General features: G+C 44.8%; 1 protein-coding gene across 1 annotated transcript in view; it reads left to right on the top strand.

Moving 5' to 3' along the window:
* The window catches only part of LOC147708562 (ribosomal protein S6 kinase alpha-2), a 1,617,317-nt gene that overhangs the window by 981,303 nt on the left and 614,205 nt on the right, over positions 1-21,809 (top strand). The gene's annotated exons all lie outside the window — the stretch shown is intronic.

Here is a 21,809-nt window from a genome sequence, read left to right as displayed (position 1 = left end):
TATATGATGGCATTTGAGTTTGAACACCCTTAGCAGAAAATAAGCCATGAAAATGACGTGCTAACTTTCAGAGAATTAAAGTCTGCTGTAGTGAAATCTGCAGGTGAGCTCATAAATAAACATATGAAATTATATTTCTATTTATTGCGAGAATACTGTGCATTATATTGAAAGGGCCTGAAGCAATAAAATAATGAATGCTGTATTCCTTCTTTGCACTACAAGAGCGAAAATCCTCTCGGTTTCACAAGAGTAATACACCGACATGTACTGCGGCATCTGACTGCAAGAGATAACAAACCCGGGAAATGAACACCTTGTTCTGTACCAGTTGTGCTGACAGAGTTGAATGAGTCATGGTCGTACTGTGCAAAGGTTGAGAAACAAATTTCCATGCCGGATAAGCTCAGTGCTGGCAAAGTTTTTAAGGAGCTTTATTCAGATAGTGAATAGACCTTAAACGCGCTGTTTAGCGAATGGAGAGAAAGAAAAGGTTCTGTCTTGTTACACTTTTCTCATTCACTTTAGCCAGTCTACATGCATGCTGGTCCTTTTGTTATTATAGCCTATTTGCGTCACGCAGTGGGTGCAGTAGTATCACCATCTGAACACAATCATCAGTAGTGAGCGTGACTGTAGCTCGAAAGCCTACCTCGAGACACCCCACCAACACAAAATAATTACACAGAGAGAAGCAAAGATGTGAGTCAGCCCCTGTCAGTGCTGCCTGTTAGACGTGTCACTTGCCATCAGGTGTTGAAAGTGTCAGTGAGAGACTATGGAGCTCTGCCTCTTTAAAAAAGGTTGCCATTTGATAGACCAGTAGTTATGAGAGTTTGCTTAGAGGGTGCTTCCATTTTAATTCGGGAACTGTGAAGTGTCCTTGCACTGCAATGGAGCAACTGTGTTAATTGTAAATATTTATACTTGCAGCAGAACATGGGGGCAGTGCCCTTAGCCACAGAGAAACAGTCAGAATTCAATCCGTAAAGCTACTTGTAGAAAATGACAACGCAAACAAATATAAAGAGTAGCTCTGAATACAGTGAGGTAATTGATGATGACGTTATTGATGTCATATGTGACTCCATTCATAGAGTCATCAATGATATAATTTGAAATGTCACGAGAACGGCAGATCTTACAGTGACGGGCAAATATCAGGCAGTTTTTCAATTTTGCATTGGAGCCATAATAATATTTTAAATGTAGTTTTATCAGTGGGGTTTTAGAGCTATTAAGTCTAAAGCATAGTTTACCTTTAGTTCAATTTTTCATTGAATTTCTATGGGTTTATTGGCATATGATATTCAGTTTTTCTGCTGTTTCACATTTCTACAATGTATAGTTAAAGAGCGCCCACGTATCAGCCAGTTAGGTTACGAAACGTGAAGTTTGAAGCACAAGTTAGAAAATAACTGCTTTCAAAGATCGAAAATTCACCTCTTTTATGGTTTAAATCTTTTATTGAGTTTTGAGCAATAATAAACACGACCCCAGACTACAATTGTCTTGAATAATAGCATTACCAAGGGAAGAAGAAAAAGGGAAAGGGGGAACTGGGAAAAAATGACCTTAACCCAACATTCCCTCCCCCCCCCCTCGTCCACCGATAAAAGAGAAAAAGGGGAAGAAGGAATGATATGGAGATTTGTGTGGCCGCGTGTGTAGTTGCGGGGCATCATGATGCAGGGGTTGTGTGTCTCAGAGACAAAGGAGCCTGAGGTGTCTCGGACATGTCAGTCCGCAAAACTCCAATATGAGGAGGGTCAGAAAGGGTTGCCAAAGTTCTTGAAAATCAGACCCTTTTCCTGCTAGTGTGAGAGTTAAATTCTCCATACCCAATACCTGCCACAGCCATTGTAGCCAACAAGAAAATGTGGGGGCTTGAGAAGTGTGCCAATGAGCCAGGATATTCTGCGTGGCTGCGCTTTGTGCCAATCAGTCAGACCCTCCGAGATTTAAGCAGGTATGTTAAGGGCATAGGCAGACCTAATAAGATATATGCGGGGAATCTCGGGAGCTGTGTCTCAAAGTGAGTGTCTAATTCATCTAGCACCTGTGACCAATATGGTTGGATGGGATCGCAGTCCCATAGGAGATGCACCAGGGTGCCCACCTTCCCGCAGCCCCTCCAGCAGTCGGCGCTTTGTCTGGGTTGAAACGATGCCAGCGTTCCGGTGTATAATACCAATATGTGGCTATTTTGGTCATCGTCTCAGTGAGTCCAATGTGATATGTGGAGTGTCGGGCCCTGTGGAATCTACCCTCCCATTCTTTGTGGCTAAGTGTCCTGCCTAAGTCTCGTTCCCACCGTGCTCAACTGGCATTGTATGTGTGCGTATTTGTTGCCAATAACATTTTATAAGGGTTGGAGTTTATTTTTTATCAGAAGTGCGGGTGATGAGCCATTTTTTGTAGGGGTCAGGAAGCGTTGGGCCTCAGGTTTGATATGCGGTAGGAGTGCCCAGTGACAAAGTTGTAGGTAAGGCAGGCATTCCGAATCAGCAAGGGTATAGTCCGCTTTAAGTCATGGGAATGGAATGATCCCTTCTAGGTCAAAGAGATGGCCCCGGGATCGACATGCAGTGGGACGCTAAGCGGGAAATGCCGCCAAACGCATGCCTGGCTGAAATTCTGGGTTATCAAAGAGTGGGGAAAGGGACGAGGGAAAGGTGGTAATGTCATAGGCAGTGTTAGTGCGCTCCCAGGCCTCCATTGTTGTGCTCGTGATAAATGATGCATAAATATTAGGGAGTCTGTGTGCTTTACGAAGAAAGGGAATGCCTTGGAGGGGCATGGCCGCTATAGCCTGATCTTGAAACAGCCAATGTTTCTCCGATTCCAAATGGTGCCATTCTACCAAGTATTTTAATTGTGAGGCGTAGAAATATAGTTGAAGGTCGGGTACCCCAAGCCCCCCTTCCTCTGGCGGGAGGATGGCTATCGCATGTTTGAATCGGGGCTTGCGACCCTGCCCAAAAAATTGAGCAAACTCTGATTGGGTCTGTTGGATCCAGCCTGAAGGAGGGCGAAGAGGCATGGTCTAAAATAAATACAAGATCTGGGGGAGGGTGGCCATCTTGGTGGCCGCGATTTTACCGAGCCAAGAGAGAGTGTGATGTTTCCACTGGCCCCAGCTCTTTGCATTTATGCAAGCGGAGTATGGAATAGTTAATTTCAGCTGTGGCCTGTATGGAGGGCGCCAGTTGAAGTCACAAATAAGGGACTGAGGAGGAAGACCATTGTATGGGGTGCTCTTCTTGGAGGTGGGTTAAGGTGTGTGAAGATAAAGAGAGATTGAGTGCTATTGATTTTCCATGTTGATTTTAAATCCAGAGACTTGCGCAAAGTTATGTAATTTAATAAAGAGAGATCGTAACGCGGGGATCGGATTCGAGAGGGATAATACGATGTCATCTGCGTACAAGCTTATAGTGTGTATGTCCCCACCAAACTTGATCCCGGTAATGAGGGGGTTGCGCTGAACACGTAGTGCGAGGGGTTCCATGTAAAGTGCAAATAGTAGGGGTGAGAGAGGAGACCCCTGTCTGGTACCCCTACCAATGAGAAAACAAGAGTATGTGTGGCCTTTGACTCGGACCATTGCCGGGGGAACCGATAACAATTAAGGATCAGAGTGCGCAGTTTCTCTCCGATGCCTGCTTGCATGGGGACCTGCTCCAGATATTGCCAGTGCACTCTGTCGAAGGCCTTTTCTGCGTCGATGGTTAGCAGCATGTATTCACCTTGGGTACGAGAGGCCTTTTCAATTAAGTGGAGTACTTGTTTGGTTCGACCAATTTTGGCATATATGGTGCTAGGCGAGTTGGTGATATACTAGTGTAAACCTTGATATATATGTTCAATAGGGATATTGGTCTATATGCGCCACAGGTCGTTTTATCTTTGCCGGGCTTCGGAATGACTACTATGGCCGCTTCAAGCATCTCATCTGGGATAGCCCCGGATTGTGTAAAAGAGTTGAACAAACGTGTCAGTAGGGGAGCTACTAGGGTGCAAAAAGTCTTGTAGAAAGCTGCTGAGTAGCTGTCTGGCCCTGGGACCTTACCCAGTTTGAGATGTGAGATAGCCGCGGTTACTTCTTCTGTCCTATTATCCCCATCCAAATGATCGGCTTGCGCGGGTGTGAGAGAGGGCATGTGAGCTGCCGCTATTTAATCAGCATAGAGGTGATTGTCCAACCTTTCACTCGAATACAACCCAGCATAGAAGTTTCTAAAGACTTCAGCTATCGCAGAGTCCTCCGCGATGAGTTTGTTCTTGGCAGAACAAATGCCTGGACTCCCTGCTTTTGCCTGGCTTCCCTCAGTTTGTGGGCAAGGAGGCGGCCACATTTGTCGTCACCTGTGTAGTATGAGTGGCGGAGATGGAGTGCAGCAAATTCGCCCAATCTTGACTAGTGTTGCAAGCAGTTTACGTTATATGCATAGCTGTCGCCAGACCCGGTGGGCACCAGTCCTCTGGTGCATCTGCTCTAAGTCTGTATCACGTTGAGTGAGTTTGGCTTGCTTGCAGCAGGGCTCACGGTTATTGGCCGTGGAGATAGCTATGAATTCCCCCCTTATGACTGCCTTAAGCACCACCCATTGCGTTGCTAGGGTAGTATCAATGTTGGCATTGAGGGTAAGATAATTCTTAATGGCTTTCTGGATCTGGTCCACTGCTGAGGTTTGGTGGAGGAGAGAGTTGCAGAGCCGCCAATGCCGTATAGGCTGTTGAGTTGGTGGGAGCGGAAAAGTAGCCACAACAGGGGAGTGGTATTATAAGGAAGCAGTCAACATCTAAGTGTCGGTCGCCAGAGCATGCAGTGGGCGGAGCTAAGGAGGTAGTCCAACCTGGCATTGGTTTAATGTGCGCCTGAATAAAAGGTGTATGCACGGCTGTGGGGGTGAAAGTGTCGCCAAAGATCAAGAAGCCCCAGCTCCTGTAGACGGAGCTTCCCAGTAGATGACAGTGTGCCTGTCTGGCCCGTCCTCTGGCAGGAGCAGTCAAAGTCATTGTCAAAGACAAGGTCTAGGTCGCCCCCAGTAGTAGACGTCACTCAGTCGTGGCTGTTGCGTCAGCGAGAGAGTCATGGAGGAATGTTTCTTGTCCCACATTAGGTGCATACACTGAACCCGCTACAAAGGTCATCCCACCCACTAGGAACTGGTACGTGAGTAGGCAGCCTCTAATCTCAGCTTATTTCTCTAACACTCTGCCTGGGAATGATCGGGAAACCAATATGACAGCCCCAGCGGAATTGGTGGGACTAGACGAGAACATTTGGGTCGGAAATATGCAGGATTTCATCCTGTGGTGGTCTTTGGGGAGGAGGTGAGTCTCCTGTAGGAGGCATATGTCAGCTTTGGAGTCTTCCAGGTAGTGGAGGACAGCTCTACGTTTAACAGGATTATTCAATCCCCGTACATTCAGGGTGAGGATCTTAAGGGAGTTATGTGGCATCGGGACAATGGGAGAAGGAGATGGAGTGGCACGAGTTATTAATTTTCATTGGCTGGAAAATCCCAGAGGGGAGAGGACCATGATCGTGATTCGCAACACCGATACGGCACAATAAGGAAGGGCGGCTGAGGGAACCAAAACTCCAAAAACCCCAAAACCCAGCAAAATCAAACCTCCATAGGAGAGCAGAAACAACAACATTGAAAAAAAAGGATATCATGAAAGGGAGTCCGTCATTCCAGGATGACCAGAAGAACACTGAATTGGGGTCCTTGTTGTGACCAAGTATGGAGGTCCCAGCCCCACCCTCCGCCCACCCATTGCAAAGAGAAAAGGGTGTAAGTACAACGGGCACCCCTGCCTTTTCACTTGTCGCTGGATCCTGCTCCCACCAGAGCGTCCGATGCGGAGGCTAGGGCCTCCTGCTGACTCCGGGTTATTTCCACCTTGTTCGGTCTCGGTGGGAACCTCCGCCGGCCCTAACGCCGCCAGCCCGACTGGGAGATTTCGGGTCCAGAGGCCGTGCTACGTTGGTCATCATCGTCACAGGGTGGGGTAAGGCCAAGAAGGCAGTAGACACAGAAGGGGGTTCCCCAAGGGTAGCTTTAGGATGTAGGCAGGTAGTAGGGGGAAAAACCAATGCAAATAGAAAAGAAGAAGAACACCCTGCCTTAGGATATAAAGGCCCTAACCAAAGGGTCCAACAAATATGTATAAAGGGGTGATTAGCCTAGGGGTTGACACAACACATAACAATCACATGGTCAAATCAAGAATGAACAATACAATTCATATTTGAAAATATATATTTTTTTTTATTTTCAAGGATAACAATGATATAAATATAGAGTTTTTAGGTATCACATGTATAAATAGATCATAAATAAGACAGACATGGATAAGCAGACAACATAGTAAGGAAAATTCTATCCTGCCCAGTAACGGCCCCACTACACACACTCTAACTCACTTACTCCAATCTCTACCCACTCTTTCCTATTTGATCTCATTCACCATTCATGCTACATTCATTCATCTAATCCTGGCGAATACAACACAAGGGTGGTTTAACGTGTTGTATAGATCGGGGTGTTTAATCCAGGGAGACGGTTTTGACTACGGGTCCTGATGTAAAAAGGACAACGATGGATTAGGACCCAGATCTTTTGACTGGGTTGAATGTGTGACATTGATCCACATTCGGTCCATCACCTGTTGTTTTTGCAAACTCGTAAAAAGGACAATAGCCATTTTCCTGGAGACATAAGCCGACGCGCGTTTCGGTGGAAGGCCAATGGGGCCACACCTTCGTCAGGGCAAAGGGCAGTATACTGGGAGGGGGCACAGGAGAAAACACAATCTGAAAGATAGAGAACGAAAACAAATTTCATTTTACTTATATCTAAATGTATATGTTTTTCAGAGAGTACTTCTGTGCTAACAACATATATTCTTTACAATTTAATATGCGGTATGACCATGTGATTGTTATGTGTTGTGTCAACCCCTAGGCTAATCACCCCTTTATACATATTTGTTGGATTCTTTGCTAAGGCCAAGAAGGCGTCAGGATTCTGTGAGGGAGCGAAGTTGATGGAGTTTGCCGTTATGGCGGAATCTGAGTCAGAAAGGATGCCTCCAGGAGTATGGAATTCCTTGCTGTTCTGTGACAGGACCAAACTGTCAACGCCGCTGGAGAGTGATCAGAGCCAGGCCCTGGAATAGTACTGGATATTGCCCCAGGAGGGATATGGGGTGAATCGATCTCGCCTTTGTTAGGATAGCCTCCTTGGTTGTAAAATCCTGGATACACACAAGGATATCTGCTGGGGGGGGGGGGCATTAGGCACCCTAGGAGGACTAACCCTGTGCGCCCTGTCGAATATGATCGCAGCATCAGAGGAGTAGCCCAGTATATGATGGAATCGCCCCTTGGCTAAGGTGAACAGGTCCCTGGTGTCTTCTGTGACTTTCTCTCCTCTGATCCGTATGTTGTGTCTGTGTGACATGTTCTCCAGGTCCTCCAAGTGGGGTTGGATGTCGACATGTTGGTCCTGTAGTCTAATCACCTCTTGTTGGAGGATGGTGGACTCCGACACTGCAGTGTCGCTTTTGTCTTGTAGTGCAGCCACCCGCTCCCTGATCTTTGCGAATGTCTTTGATCTCAGCAGTGACATCTTTTTTTATGGTCTGCAGGTCCTCCCTGAGAGTCAGGAACAGGGACTCTAGGAATGCCTTCGTGATGGGCTCATTCCCAGTAGACATAGTTTGAGTCGAGGTCGTGATTTCAGAGGCTGCACTCGCCATATTAGAGATAGATTGGGAGCGTCCAAAGTTGTCCTTCAGGGGCTTAACTTTCTTCGTCCTGGAGGAGGACATAGTCAGGAGTCAACCCCAGATGAAGTGCCGGACAGGCCTGGGCCCCGGTGGGCTAGTCCCCGCAGGGAGCACGGGCAGAGGCTACCAATTTTTGATCTGTTAAACAACCTCACAGTTGTCCTTGTTACATTTATAACAAACACAGTTTACATTTGTGAGCAGAAAGTCTTTAAGCAATTTACATTCTAGTGTTTTATTGTCTTAACCAATCACATGTTTACATAATTAAAACACCCTGTGCTGTAATCTGCTATCATTGTGGCTCTTTTCTTCATTCTGAAATACGGACTCACATTTGTTAATGTAAGGATGAGAGGTCAGGTTTAGCCAAGACCCTCAGATTAAAATAAAAAAACCCTGTGTAATACACCTATTCAAAGGATCTTCCCGTCAACTGTCTATATCCATTTGTCTGTTTTTGAAACTCACTTTGCCACTGGATTCAAGCATAGTCAAGACTGATTTGCATACAGCTATGTCTGAACTGTTGCGGCGAAGTGAGCTAAAGAATGATGATGGATTCAACCCAGATCTGTGACTGGGGGGGGGGGGGGGGGGGTGAGTGTCTGAAAAGTTTCAGCACTCCGTTCGTCATAATGTTAATGTTAATGGGCATTTATAGAGTTTACTTACACCGGGTGGCTTCATGGCGCTAGACAGGCTAAGGATACTACCAAATAATTTAATTATACGCTTGCACAAACATCCAAGTCTTAAGAAGGTTTCTGAACTGCAGAAAGTCAGTGCTGGACCGAACTTCCAGAGGGAGTGAGGTCCAGAGTTTAGGAGCAAGGACCGCAAATCTGCTGCCTCCCTGTCTATCTTGTTTGAAGGTTGGGGTGGTGAGTAGTGAGAGATGGGCAGAACGGAGATTTCGTGTTGGAGTGCATCTGAAAATCAGTCTGTTGGATTTAAATACAAGGCAACCCGTTTTATAAAGCACAGCGCTGAGAGATAGGGAGCCAATGTAGATTCCTTTAACTCAGGCTTAACTGATTGCCATCTTAGTTGTCGAGAAATCAGCCGTGCTGCCTGGTTCTGAACTTATGCAATTATGATCTGGATTAGGGCATCATGGGTAAAAAAACGATGTATCTTCCTAATCTTTCGCATCTGGAAAAAACATTTAGAGATAACATTTCCAACCTGTGAGTTTTATGTGAGTTCACTATTAAGGGAGACTCCCAAGGTTTTAGCTGAGGTAGAAGGGGAAGGTGGAGTACCCAGCACTGGAGGCCAGTAATGTGGGCCCCAGAATTCATGGCTGTCCCCAGTCAGGACAATCTCTGTTTTTCCTGGGTTTAATTTAAGATGGTTATGGTCCATCCACTGTTGTATGTGTAGCATGGTAGCCTGAAAATCCAACACAGAACTGTGGGAGCCATCTATCTAGAAACCCAACTGTAGATCGTCTGCATAATTAAATACTGTCACATTTCTTTCTTTGAGAGATTTAATCAGAGGAGAAATGTAAATATTAAATAAGTGAGGAGAGAGTGCCGAGCCCTGTGGAACTCCACAAGTGATTTTACGTGGGGGAGCCAGGAATGGCCCTAGGCGGACCGCCTGAGACCTGTCATCCAGAAATGAAGTGAGCCAGCAAGCAGCAACGCCTCCAATGCCCACAAGTCTGACACGGTCGACCAGGATAGCATGGTCAACCGTGTCAAATGCTGCGGATAGATCCAGCAATACCAGGGCATGAGGGGAACCCATATCAGCACGGTCCCGGAGAGTATTCAGTACTGCCAATATGACTGTTTCAGTGGAAATGGCCGGCCGAAACCCTGCCTGATGAGGATCGAGGTATTTGGATTCTTCCAGAAAATTTGAAAGACTATTTGCTATGCGGGCCTCCAGTATCTTAGCAAGAAACAGGAGTAAAGAAATTGGACGATAGTTGGATAGGAGCGTGGGATCAGCTCCTAATTTCTTTAGTAGGGGTACCACTTTGGATTTCTTAAAAGCCATGGGAACTTGGCCATATGATAAGGAGTCATTCAAGAGAGTAAGTACAGGGCCAGGAAAAGCTGTAAGGCAGTCTTTAAATATATGGGGCTGGCAGCAGTCAGAGGGACCTTTGTTAGAAGTTTCTGGAAAGTTTCAGTGTCAATGCTAGGAAAGTGACTGATCGTTTTATTATTAATAGGCAAAGCAAGGGAACTAGGAATTAGAGAATGCTTGGGGATGTTGACCTTTATAGCGGCGATTTTATCAATAAAGTAGTCGTTGAGGGAGTCTCATAGTGCCTGGGACGATGGAGCCTTCAGTAAGATTCTCTCTGGATTAGAAAGTTCATTAACTATATTAAATATTTCTTTAGAATCTTTATTGGAATTAATGATACGTGAGGAGAAGTAGCTAGCTTTAGATGCCAATACACATTTCTTATATTCTTTCCTAGCAGCAATATAAATTAGTTTTTTGTCCGGACAATATTTTGAGCGCCACTGTCTCTCAAGTTGACGTAGCGACAATTTCTGTTCTTTAAGCTCAGAGGAAAACCAGCTTGGTGCGTCGATAGGACGGGCTGATTTTAGCCTAGTCAGGGGAGCATGCTTATTACTGGCGTTTAGTTGCCATTTGGATATATTTGCTTCTGTAGCCTCAATGTCTGTCCCCGGGGAAGGAGCAGTGTCAGAGAGCATACAAAGGAAATCTTCTTTATTGGCAGAGTTCCATTTCCTAACGAGGCCACCTTTGTGCATACTTGGTTTTTCAGTAGGCGAAAATCTATAAATTTCATTAGATGGTGGTCGGACCAACAACATGGCGCAATGATATGGGTGGAAGTGGTCATGCCGTTAGTCCAGACTTGATCCAGAATGTGCCCTTTCTGGTGAGTGGGGGAAAGTTTTAGGTCCGTGAGAAGGTCCGTCATTTCGGTTGAATGTGGACCCTCATGGGGGTCTTTGAACCAATAATTAAAGTCACCCACAAGAAGAACTTTAGCATGATCAGTTTCTAGTTTCGCCATCTGATCACTAAGTTCTAAAGGAAAGGAAGGCATCGTATTGGGAGGCCTATAAAGTAGCACACAGACAAAGCAATCATGGGGGGATTCAAGCTTTATTACAATGTTCTCAGTGTCTTTAAGAGAAAGACTAGGTAGGGAGCAAAACCTAAAATCAGAATGGATAATGGCTGCCACTCCCCCACTTTGTTTGTCTGATAGGCGATTAGCGTGGATAATATAATAATTATTCTAAATTGCCGCTAACATATCAGGGCCAGAGCCATCAGTAAGCCATATCCCAGTTAACAAAAGAACACTGGGTTAATCTGAGATCAGCAGGGAGAGGATATCTAGCCGATATTAAGCAAGGGATCTGGTGTTAAGATAATAGACCGTTAGGGGCGTGGTTCCTGACTTAGACTATTTCTGAGAGGGACTCTGATAGACAGTGAGCGTCTGTATTTCTGGAAAAGAAGTCGGATTAATCAGGATATCAAGTTCAGAGAGAAGTGACATAGTGTCACTAGAGGGATGTGATTTGACAAAATGCAGGCCTTTAAGTGTTTCCGAGGTGTAGGTGGTAAAAAGGGCATTATACCTGGCCCGTGGGTGCGGCTGGGCGCGGACGGTCGCAGACGGGCGCCGGCACGACCGCTGCGCTCCCGCTTGGCATACTGCACATCTCCATGTGTTTGCTGTGCAACATTTATCTTTTGCTTTCACCCACTACAGCATAAAGCCTAGGGCAGGGGGTCAGCCACTTGATAATATCACTTGGAGTGACATTGTTTTGCTCTTTCACAGCAAGAACATCTGGACATAATGTACTTCTTTTCAGTGTCAAAGTTCTGTATTTACTTTATTACTTCGATGCTGCTTTTGCTTTTCAAGTCTTTTTGGATAGTTGGAAGCTTTCTGCCAGCTCTTCCATGTTGAGAACAAGGCACATTCCAGCTTTATCAGTTCTTGTGACCTGCTAATGGTGCTGTGAATGCCCTTTGGAGTGGCCTTTATCTGACTGCTGTTATTTCACGGCATACCTATTTGTGGACATTTGAAACTGTTATTTTCAAAGTTGCCATATATGACTGCACTCCAGTATGACATGCTACTAAGTATTTTAAATGTGGACTACTGTTATGTTTGTAAATCACTTTAGTTGGTATGTCCTGCTTGTATGGCTGTCTAGTTTGCTCTCTGTGTCCTTGTATGTCGTGCTTATATAGATGTTTTACTATTAGATTACTAATGTGAGCTCTGCTGTTTAATCTATCTATCTATCTATCTATCTATCTATCTATCTATCTATCTATCTATCTATCTATCTATCTATCTATCTTTGGAACTCTCTTTATTTATCAGTCTCTGAAAGCCTCTCCTTCTAGCTGTCTTTGCAAGCCTCTCTATATACTTGTAACGTGTTTTTTTAAATATTACATACAATATTAGCAGAGGCAAGAGGCTGGCAGCCAATGCCAGACCAATTGGCTTTTTTAGGTCTGGGATCAACCAATACATTTTACTACAAATATGTGCATAGCATAGTTACTTATATGGGTAAAGTGCCAAACTTCACCCATTTTTCTGTTGTTGTGTTATTGACATTTTAATTCCATCTATGCAGCATTCATCATTTGGCATTGGGTTAGCACACTTGAGCCATTGACTGACTTCACATTGAGTTACAGCATGCTGCCCTTTCACAAGGAGCACATCCACACGCAACGTAGTCCCTGTCATTGTCAGGGGCTACTATAGTAATATGTATTTTTATGTGACCAAATAAATATGTTTACCTTTAGCCAATGATTTCTTAGATTGATTATGTTCCAGTGGCTTTCCCAAAAATAAGGTTTTGAACAAACCATGACAGAACAACACAGGAATTGCTATAGCCAAACAGCTGCTGGCCAATGCCAGACATATAGGCTCCACAAATGCTTATTTTTTAATGCACTGGCTTCACAGCTATTACCAGAAGTATGGAGTTATCACTATATATTTTAGAGCATCTGCAAGGACAATAAAGCACAAAAGCTCTTTTTAGAGCTACATTTTCCATTAGCTCTCTCCTGTTTAATTTAACTCTGTTTTCATTTGTTTATCATGTACATTTTTCGAAATTCATAATTTTATGCTCTCAAATTTCACAGTCATCACAAGCTCATGGCACATACAACGTTATAGGTAGTAAAAAAGAAGGTATAGGCCATGTCAAAAGGTATGTGTGACAGGTAGAAATGACAGTTTTAAACTGCACACCTAGAGTACATGCGTAAGCCCCAACACATGTTTTACAGTGCTACTTTAGTGGGTTGCACAATGAGTGTTGCAGCCCACTAGAAGTATTTAATTTGCAGGCCCTGGGTGCATGTAGTACTGTAAGAAATCTGGGGATTTGGTTGAGGGGGTGGAAGCCACATGTAGGCAATCCTTGTCAGGGTGAACCTCAAAAGTCTTTAAATTAACCTGTGCTTAACACTCTGGTAGCTTGGCACAAAGCAGTCAGATTTAACTTAGATGCAAAGTGTAAAGCATTTATGCAGCACACTAACAATAATAAAGTGAGAAAAAAACACAAGAAAAATCCCAAACCAATTTTGAAAAAAAGAGTAAACTTAAATAAATTAAATGATTCCAGAACAGAAAAATTCCAATCAGTAGAGTTGTAGATATTCAAATGTAAAGTTATAGATAGATAATGAACCCAAAGTGGCACTTGCTGTCATCCAGTCATGCTAGACCAAGGAAAAGTGACAAGTTGAGGCCTACCAAGATGGAGCGTGAGCCAGATAAAGGGACCAGGTTTGTCCCGCTAAAAAGGTTACCGTCTCAATGTCCAGAGCAGAAAGCTCTGTTTGTATTGGTGGGTGCCGCAAGGAGGAAGTAGAGCATTGTGGATGGTTCTCGCTGTAGCACGAAGAGCCAGTCAGGCATCGCAGGTGCTCGTTGTTGGAGCTACTTATTGACAGGTTGTTGTTGCTGTAGTGTGAAGTGTAGATCATGCATTGCCAGTCTCACTGGCAGTCACCGTAGCAAAAAGAGTTGGGTTCACTAGAGCTTCTCATTGGCAGCTGTCAATGGCAGCAGGGTATTGGTGTGAATGGGCCTGTTCGCTGTTACTAAGAGCCAAAAACATCAGAATGTCACCTTCTTTCACAGGACTAACTTAACTGATGCCAGCTAAGGGTCCACGATGTGGGGATCATTAACTCACTTCAGCAAAGGCCAGCAGAGCTCAGGCATCTCCAGTTGCAGGTCCAAACAGGTCCAGCGTAGCAGGTCGGTTGGGCAGTTGCAGAAAGGCCACCAGAGGTTGGTCTGTCCCTGTAGCTCAGCTAGGAGGTCCGCCAGCTGACCTTTGGAGTCACTCAGGCAGTCTGGGATGAACAGAGCAGGCTCTTCTACCTTATCAGAGAGCAGGCAGGCCTCAAGCAGCAGGGCAGACCTCTGGAGGTCAAGGAAGTCCTTCAGCAGCAGGGCAATCCTCTAGTAGCAGCAGGTCAGTCATCTGGGAACAAAGCAGGCCTCAAGCAGCAAGGCAGTAGTGCCATGTACTAGGGATTTACAAGTAAATGTGATGTAGCAATCAGGTATATTACGCTTGTACCATGTCTAAGGGAGTGAGTACAAGCACTTTAGCACTGCTTAACGCCAACAACCCCAGGTTCAGCAACAGAAGGCCATTATCTGAGGGAGATCCTTTAAAAAGGACCTGGTTTAACACGACCAACATACTAGGGACCTATAAGCAAATGAAACATGCCAATTAGGTATTAACCATTTTTGCTATGCTTGAAAGGGTGAGTGGCAGGGCTGAGATGTTTTAGAAGGCTACGTCAGTAGGAGGTACAATTAATGGTGTAAGCATTTAATTTACAGGCATTGGTTAGTCAGAGAAAAGTGTGCAGAATCCTATGGTCAGCAAACTTTTTCAGCACAACAAGGCAAAAATCTGGAAAACCTTGTCATCATGAAATATTTGATCAATTTGCTTTATTTTGATGCCCTACTTATCCATCACATTTGTTTGTGGGTGTTATCTTTTCGTGTAACTGAGGTGGCATCTTCTCTGAGCCTCCATCAGTAGAAGAACTTTCCTTGTATTTGTAACATTTTTGCCAACCCCTCAGTGAGATAATTTTGCTGACCAACAGAGGTGTGTTTTTAAAACATTTGAAGTGTTTTTTTTATTGTTTGCCACTCCACCAACTGTATTTATTGTGCACCAAGTTCACTTATGTGCACTTGGCCCATTGCCCCACTTGGCTATTATGTCTATTCTTATCTTCCTTAGTTTATTTAGGGCCTTACTACGAGTTTGTCGGTCTCCACTGGGACCACCACCATGGCGGTCCGAAGAAGACTGCCAAGCCTGTGGTGAACTCGCCCACCAGATTACTGCTTAAATCAAGGGCATGCAGGGGGTGCAGTGTGTCAGCGACCTAATGGCAGAGGCATGCTTTGGCTGAGTAATACAGCCAGCAGTCATGCCACCACAGTGGGACCGCTGCCACGTCAAGTGCACTGTGTGCCATGCACCATGTTGTGCACGCCACACAGTGAAAGCAGGAGCATGCACTTGTAGGGGGGGGCACATCATGTTCCCCCTGCACCCACCTCTTGGGCAGATTTGCCCTGGGGCCTTGTTGTGGTCCACTTTCCCTACCTTTCTGCCAAGGATTTCATGATAGAGTCACTGCATGAAGTGCTCAGAGGAAAGGCAGGTTGTAATGCGCTTGCTGGTGCCGGCATTGGCACTGACGTAAATTCGGCCTGCTTTCCGCACCGCCACCGCCGCGGGATCCTGGATCCTGACGTTGAAAGCAGTCTTGTGATGGTCCCACTTTAACCATCATAATACGGTGGTCCGACCGCCAGGGCGATGGTGTACAGGCCACCACCGCTAGTATGGCAGTTCCAAGTACTCCCGCGCTCGTTATAAGCCCCATAGTGTGCAACTGTAAATGTTAACACCCTAGGTATATGTCTATATTGCATATATATGTAGTGTTTAGGCTTATGTAAACAAAAATCTAGTGAGTGCTCATCCTATTTATCTACTATTTTCTACATCATTTGCCATCTTCATTTGGCAATGAAAAAACTTCAAGTGTACATGGCAAGTCTTACGATCACCATAAATATAGTAAATTAAAATTTTAGATTGCACACTGTGTTTTTATTTTCAAACATGTTTCTTTTATTTATTTATAATCTTGGTGAATCTTTGGCAATATCTTTGCTCTTATCTAATTTAAAAGGTGTACAACATTTTGTTTATTTTGTCGTAAAATATTTGTATCCAAAAGTGTTGTGCATGTTGGTCAATATTGTTAGCACCTGTATTTTTTCAAAATACGTTTTTTTCCAACAATTGTGCATGATAATAATATTTTAGTGATTTACCTGATTTAGCTGGTGAGGCTACTTTTCAATCCCAGCAACAGCAAAAAGGCACAATGCCAGACTATCCACCACTCCTGTGGTTCTGGACGCAGAAGAGAAAGAGGACAGTTTGGTGAAAGATGACAAGTGTGGTCTTCAGCAAGCACCAGGAATTCACAATGTCCGAAGTCCTGGTTGAGGGCTAATTTTGATGGCTGGAAGCTGCAGAGGTACAGAAAGAGCATAACCCAAGGTCTTGCAATTACTGTGCCACCTCTTTGAGACGTGGGTAGATGATGTCAAGCACAGAAACATCAAGAATGGCTCAAGATGTCACAGCCGAGAAGTATGACAATGCCCACTAACAGCGATGATTTATTTTTCCATTTATTTTAAATCAAGATGTTTTTACTGTTTCTTTTCTATTTTTTTGTGATAACATTTTTGCATCTTTAGAGCTTTTTGTGGTGTTTTGATATTATTGCTATTGAAGTTTCTTTTGCCCTTTCAATTGATCTTTTCAAAGCCAACGAAGACTCTTTAAAACATGTTACATGCACTTTTGCTATCCAGAGCCTCCCTGCAAGTATATTCTCTTTCCTAAAATGATTATTTTGCCAAAAACGCCTTTATCCTTTTTTTGTACCTTTTGTCACACTGCTCTTCTTTGATCTACCTTTTTGTGTTTGTCTTTATGCATAAGTATAACTAGACATGCAGACTTTGTTTATAAATACATATATGAGCAATCACCCAATACACACATACCGCTAAGGTTGGATGCTGGGCCAAACCTTTCACAAGGCCCTGCTCTCAACAGCATCTTTCTACTTAGAGGCAGGTCCTGGCCCACAGCCAGTTCTGTGCCTACCCACCCCAGTGCTGAACTCTTCCTGCATCAAACTCCTTTGGCTCTGCACATCAAGGGATGAATGAAGGGCCTTGCCTTCATTGCCCTCCTGGTAATTCATTATCTGCGTTACTGGTTTCTGTGAGCTGGGTTGTAACAACCTTGAACGCTGGTTCACTTGTGCATGTCCGAGAGAAAGCAGTCAAATGTTTTCACGTTTCGAGCTATTAAGATGGGAAGGAGAGTTAGATAGTGATTTGACAGAGAGTCTCTGTGAGCAATGTGAATAACTAGAAGGAACCAATGATGCGGCATTTGTGGTGGTGGCATTGAGGCTCACACATCACATTTGAGGCTTCTCAGTGCGCAGGCAGAGAAAGATAAAACATGTTGTCATTGCACATTACACACACATTCAAATGTGCATTTGAAAAGTCGACTGGGCCTACTCATAACAAACTAAAAACAGTGTTATATTTAACACAATACGGACCATTTGTATCATGCATTTTACAGGTCACAAGCGACACGATTCGCAGAATAGGACCACTTCCTATCAGTAGAATGCATTTCAATCAATCAATGAATCAATCATTGTACCTATAAAGCGCGCTACTTACCCGTGAGGGTCTAAAGGCGCTGAGGGAGATGGGACGGTGCCACTACTGCTCGAAGAGCCAGGTCTTGAGGAGTCTTCTGAAGGTGAGCAGGTCTTGGGTTTGTCATTCGTGGGTAGGGAGGGTGTTCCAAGTTTTTGCGGCGAGGAAGGAGAAGGATCTGCCACCGGAGGTCGTTCGTTGGATGCGGGAGACGGCGGCGAGGGCGAGGCTGGCGGAGCGGAGCTGGCGGGGCGGGGTGTAGAAGCTGAGTTTGCTGTTGAGGTAGGCAGGTCCGGTTGTTGTGGAGTGCTTTGTGTGCGTGGGTGAGCATCTTGAAGGTGATACTCTTGTAGTCGGGGAGCCAGTGTAGGTCCCTCAGGTGGGGGGTGATGTGGCTGCGGCGGGGGATGTTGAGGATCAGTATGTATGCATTCCAATATGAGATTTGGTAACATGTTACTGCATTGCAATCTGGAATTGCATATACATATGGATTTGGTATTAGGAAAGGGGGTGTTTAGGGTATCCCTTCCTAATACCGAATCTCAGCGGTATGCAGGAATGTTTTGCGACTGAAATGCGGTTGCAAAAAATTCACATTTTACCACCTACTTTGAGTAGGTGGGAAGCCATTTACTTATGGAAAGCAGTCCGTTTTCTTCTTCTATGGGAATGGTACAAAAACATTTTTCAGAGCAGGCAGTTGTCCCACGGACCACTGCCTGCTCTAAAAAATCAAAAGAAAACTCTGAATTTTTCTATTTTAAACACATCCCGTTTAAAAAAAAATTTTTTTTAAGGAAACAGGCTGTATTAAAAATAAAATAAGTTGCTTTTTTCAGAAGCAAACACATACATAGTGGTCTGCTGTACCCAGCAGGCCACCATCCCTTTATTTTGTAGTTATTCCCAAATGGTTTCCATGTTGCGATTTATCTTATGAATATTAATGAGGTAGGTCAATTGTGAGCCACTGGGAATTGCTGAAGGAAACTGATGGAGTTTCATAAATTTGAAATAGCAATTACCTAAATGTGATTCACAGAGGATTTCAATTAGTTAATCACTATTTCCAGTAATAATACATATGGCCCAACATTCCCTACATTTGTGTATCTCTAATTTAAAGTACATGTATGAAACTGGCAATGATTGCTGTAAGAGTGTTAGACCTGGCATCCTTGGTGTGGTATTCCCTGAGTTTTGCCTCTACCTCCTGTGTTTTTGATGCTGTGCTGGATTTCATTTTTGCTGGCTTAGACGTTTTGGGCACTTTGTATCAAGGTGAAAATGCTCCCTGTGTAAATTGTTACTTCAATTGGCTATCCATGATTGGAATATTTGTTTTACCAGTAGGTTCCTAGTAAGTGCACTGAGTGTGCCAGGCCTGGTAAATCAAATGCTACTATTTATTTTATTTATTTATTTATTTATTTATTTAGAGGTTTTCTATAGCGCTAGACAGACCCGAGGATATCGGAGCGCTTTACAACATGATGAAGAGGAGACATAATACAGGACAAAGGCATGTTATGAAAATACAGAAAAAGTTCAAACAGAAGCTTTACAGTTCTGCTGTGTGTCAGAGGTGTGCCGTTGAAGTAGAGAGGTCGAGGGAGCCGAGGAGTGCCATTGAGGAAGAGGGGTCACGCGGTAGTCTCAGAGCCTAGGGAAGGCAAGACTAATGCTGGAAATGTTCTCTTTGCAGTGCCAACCCAGGGGCTGAGAGATTTGGAGAGAGGGAATGAGGTAGGTAGTGGTTGTGCGATGACTGAAGGCTTCCCGTTGGGGGCACGCTGTCAGGAGACAGCCTGGTGGAGGTGAGAGCGTCACGTAATTGCGTTCGGGAAGGCGCAGTTGAGGTTGAGGGTTTTTAGAAGACTTTTGAGATTTGGAAAGGAGGGGGTGGATCTGATGTCGACTGGGATGGCGTTCCAGAGCGTTTCCTGCAAAAGAGCGAGCAGCAGTCTTTTGTTTACGTGTTTTTAGGGGAATGAGTAGGAAGGAGTTAGAACTCCTGAGGCTTCTTGTTTGCCCGGCTTTCTTGAGTTTGGAGGCTAAGTATTCCTGTTTCCCTGTGTGCAGGGCTTTGTGAGTGAGGCAGGCAGTTCTGAATCTGGCCGGCATTTCAACTGGGAGCCATTTTAGATCTCTGAGTGCGGGAGAAATGTGTCCAATTTCTTGATTCCAGTGACCATTCTGGCTGCTGTATTGAGGGAAGTTTTGAGCGGGGCAAGGTGAGAGCGAGCTGTACCAGAGAGGACTGCGTTCCCATAGTCCAGTCTGGACAACACCAGGGATTGGGTGGCTTGCTTGAGGTCAGTAGGAGGGATGAGGGGTTTTATTTTGTTGAGGAGCTTCAGATTGAGGAAGGCGCTCTTGGTGGAGTTCTTGATGTGATTGGACATTGGATAGTTTGTGGTCAAGGGTGATTCCCAGTGATTTTACCAAGGTTGCCAGGGTGAGATTTCCATTGAGGGCATCAGTAGCTTTCAGCCATTCAACGGTTTGCGGGTTTTCTTCCTTGTTGAAGATGAGGAGGATCTCGGCTTTTCCCTGATTGAGTTTGAGGTGGTTCGTTGATAGCCATTCTTGGACTTCTCTGAGGGTATTGTTGAGTCTTAGAATATCGTTAAAGGAGGAGGTTTTCAAGTAGATCTGTTTATCATCTGCATATAGATGAAAGGGGATATTCGCTTTTTCAGAATGTAGGTGAGGGATTCCATATATATGTTGAACAGTAGAGGGGAGTGAATGGAGCCTTAAGGCACACCTCTGTTTACGGGGAGGAGTTCAGAGGCAAAGGATTTGATGTTTACTCTTTGGGAGCAGTTTTGGAAGAAGGAGGAAAACCACTGGAGGACCACTTCGTCTGCACCTACCCGGTCTTTGAGAGCTTTGATGAGAAGACCGTGGTCTACAGTGTCAATAGCAGCTGACAAGTCTAGAAGGATGAGGAGACAGCAGTGGCCTGCGTCGAGGGAGTTAAAGATGTTGAGGATTGCAGTTTCGGTGATGTAGCCTTTTCTGAAGTCAGATTGGTGGTGGTCAAGCAGATTTATGTTGTCAATATATTTGTTCAGTTGACGTAGAACACATTTTTCTAGGGTTTTGGCAAGGAAAGAGAGATTGGAGATAGGTCTGAAATTATTCAGGTCGGTTGAGTCTAAGCCTGGCTTTTTCAGAAGAGGAGTGACTTGGCCAACTTTAAGGCAATCTGGTATGGTGCCAGTTTTTAGGGAACTGTTTATGATTTCACACCAAAGGGGAGCCAGGGTGAGTTTCAGCTATTTGACCATTTGAGAGGAAATGGGGTTGAGGTTGTGAGACGATGGCTTGGAGGAGGAGATACATTTGAGGATCTCCGATTCTGAGATGGGGTCGAAGGAGGACCAGGTTGTTGCTGGTCGCCTTTTCTGTGTTGATCTGGGATAAGTTTTTCGACCATGAGGGGGGGACTGAGATGGAGGGTGGAGGTAAGGTCTGATGAGGGAGGAGGAATAGGATAAGGTGATGGTCTGACCAGCCACCCGCCAGGATGTTATCTATAGTGATTGCGTCATGATTGGCAATGATGGCATCCAGGACAGGTCCTTTGTCGTGAGTTTCTTGAGAACGGTGCTGGGTGAGGTTGTTGGTAAGGAGTAGGTCATTTAGGGTTTGTACAGGAGCACTGTTCTTATCATTCCAGTGCCTAGAAATACGTTGTTGGTATCTCGGAGAGAGCAGTGTACGATTAGGTCTGAAAGGTGTTCTGTGAACGTGACGGAGTTGCCTGGGGGATGGTATAGGGGGTTGCAGTGCACTAGGTTATTGTTGGTGGTTCTGATGTTGGCGGTTAGGTTTTCGAAGGAGTTGTATATGATGTTATCAGTTTCGGATACCGATAGGTTATTGTTGTGGATGATTGCCAAGCCTCCGCCTTTTTGGTCTATTCTATCTTTCTTGATGATAGAGAAACCCGGGGGAACGAGCATATCCAGGCTCGGAGGGGAGGAGTCATTGTGCCAGGTCTCGGTGATGACGGCAATGTCAATGTCATGGCTGAGAATGGATTTGGCCAGCTCTGTAGCGTGTTTTGTGGCGGACCTGCAATTTATGAGCATGCAGTTAGTGCGGGGGGTTTCTTTAATTGGTTCTGTGGGGATGGTGATGAGGGAAGAAGGGG

Source organism: Lissotriton vulgaris, chromosome 6 (assembly GCF_964263255.1).
Source record: "Lissotriton vulgaris chromosome 6, aLisVul1.2, whole genome shotgun sequence".
In the NCBI taxonomy this organism is placed as follows: domain Eukaryota; kingdom Metazoa; phylum Chordata; class Amphibia; order Caudata; family Salamandridae; genus Lissotriton; species Lissotriton vulgaris.
The sequence above is the reverse complement of the archived record's forward strand: the minus strand, read 5'-3'. Positions and strand labels throughout refer to the sequence as shown.